The following is a 2,500-nucleotide window of genomic DNA, read 5'->3' as shown; positions in this document are numbered from 1 at the left end:
TCACCCCTTCTCTCTCCGTCTCACCCCTTCTCTCTCCCTCTCTCTCTCCCTCCCTCTCTGTCTGTCTGTCCGCCTCTCTCTCTCTCTCTCTCTCTCTCTCTCTCTATCTATCATCTCGGCCACACTGACATCATCATAAAACCGGCCGACCAGGGTGGAGCCTTGGTGGTTTGGCGCGCAGACCTCTACAAATCCGAAGTTCTCCGACAACTTCAGGACACTTCCTTCTACTGCCCTCTGTCCTCTGACCCCGCGCCCAGCTACCAACAGACTGTGTCCTCCACTATCCATGACCTCGTCTACTCCTCCCGTCTCCCTCCACCGCCTTCAGCTTCATTGTACACACCACGCACACCCACCATTTACTTCAACCCCCAAATCTGTAAACCTAACAACCCTGACTGCCCCATCGTTTCCGCCTTCAACCGCCCCACCGAACTCACCTCCAGATATCTTGACCGTGTCCTTGCCCCCATAGTGGCTTCCCTCCTCTCTTAAACCCACACTCATTCGTCTGGCCGAACTTGTCGTCTCACTCAATTATACTTCTCGTTCGTGGGTGATTTCTACCAGCTGACTCAGGAGTGTCCATGGGAACGAGAATAACCGCCCCCCACCAACTATGCGAACCTGTTCGTTGGCTACGTTGAGGCCCAAATATTCTCAGGTTTTACTGGTCCCACTCCCGAACTATACGGCCGTTATATTGACGACTGTATCGGTGCAACCTCACTCTCCCGCGAACGTCTAGACTCCTTCCTCTCTTTTGTCAAATCTTTCCATCCTGTCCTCCACCTCTCCTGCACTATCTCAGATACTTCTGTCCCCTTTCTTGACATTTCGGTCTGCATCATTACTCCACTCTCACCGCCATCCACTACAAACACACAGACTCACACTCATACCTCAACTAATTTCCCTTCCACCCTAAACACACCAAGCTTTCCACCCCCAATTCCCAATTCCTCCGTCTACGCAGGCTCTGTAGTGACGACCATGACTTTGAGGCTCAGTCTCAACTCATGGCTCGCCACTACATCCTACGTGGATATCCCCTCACTGCCCTTGCCGGAGCAAGTTCCGTGGCCATCCGGACACCCGTTTGCGCCGCCGTGAACAGGGATTAATCTTCTCTCTTCGCCCCTTTGCGCTATATAATATATATATATATATATATATATATATAGGGAATGTAGTGGAACGTGTAGCACCCAACTTTGGGATTAACTGCTACACCAACCATCTCGTCCTTTCCATCAAGAATAAGGACTAAATACTAATATTAGCTTACAAATTTCCAATGCCGTGCTAATCGCTTCAGTGATCTACAGCGTGTACATGTGGAAGTGTTAGAAAAACAACAACAAAAGAAAAAACCGAAAACAAGATTATATTTGATACACCATTACTGGTGTGTTATTTATAGACATGTAATTTGCCATACGGAGTTATTTCCCTTAGATTATTTCGTTTAATATATGTACGTATATTTAATTGTAAAGTAATGAGTAAAGTAACTACGGGCATACATACATACATGCATGCATACATACATACATACATACATACATACATAAATACATACATACATACATACATACATACAAATAAATATCCAGTCATGCAGAGAGAAAACACGTTGAAAGACAAGATCGGTTATCTTTGTTTGGGACAGATAAAAAAAATGTACAAAGGTTTTCAGAACAGTAAGGCAGCCAACCAACATAAAGAATGTGTCATAAGAAGAGTGAAGTTTATGTAGCGTCGCTTTGTTATCTACATTTCATAGATGTGACATAGCATCTTTGTTACGAAACAGATCATTATTTACGGGAAGACTTTAAACTTGTTAAAGATAGAAATGCACATACATACGTACATATATGCAAGCATTCATACATGCATACGTACATTCATTCATACATATATGCGCAAACATACATTCATACAACCATGCCATCGTAGTGAGGTAGGAGGTTCGCTTCCCAGCCATATGATTCCGGGTTCAACCCCACCTCGTGGCACCTTGGTCTAAACAAAGCCTTGTGGGTGAATTTCGGGCACGGAAACTGAGAGAAGCCCATTATATATTATATAATATATATATATATATATATACATATATATACATATAATATATATATTAATATATACACTTGCTTATGTTTGTGTGTGTGTGTGCGTGTGTTCGTGTGTGCGCGTGTGTGTGTGTATGCGTGAGTCTTTGTGTCTGTGTTTTCCTCCACACCCGCTTCACAACCGGTGTAGGTTTGCTTATGTCACCGTAATTTAGAGGTTCTATCAAACAGACATATAGGATAAGTACCTGGTTTTAAAAAAAAAGGTACATTGGTTGATTTACTGGACAAAAATTCTTTGTTTACCCCAGCAAGCCTTGAGGAATGTATGTATGTATGTATGTATGTATGTATGTATGTATGTATGTATGTATGTATGTATGTATGTATGTATGTATGCATGTATGTATGTATATATGCAT

General features: G+C 42.9%; 1 protein-coding gene across 1 annotated transcript in view; it reads right to left on the bottom strand.

The window, feature by feature from the left end:
* Positions 1-1,402, bottom strand: part of LOC115221096 — a 50,392-nt gene extending 48,990 nt beyond the window's left edge. Inside the window, exon 1 of the mRNA XM_029791311.2 lies at positions 1,292-1,402. The gene's annotated coding sequence lies outside the window, so the exon portion shown is untranslated. The remainder of the gene's footprint in view (positions 1-1,291) is intronic.
* Positions 1,403-2,500: the final 1,098 nt, after the last annotated feature.

This window comes from Octopus sinensis, linkage group LG17 (genome assembly GCF_006345805.1).
Source record: "Octopus sinensis linkage group LG17, ASM634580v1, whole genome shotgun sequence".
Lineage (NCBI taxonomy): Eukaryota > Metazoa > Mollusca > Cephalopoda > Octopoda > Octopodidae > Octopus > Octopus sinensis.
Note: the sequence above shows the minus strand (reverse complement) of the source record. Positions and strands in the feature narration are given on the sequence as shown.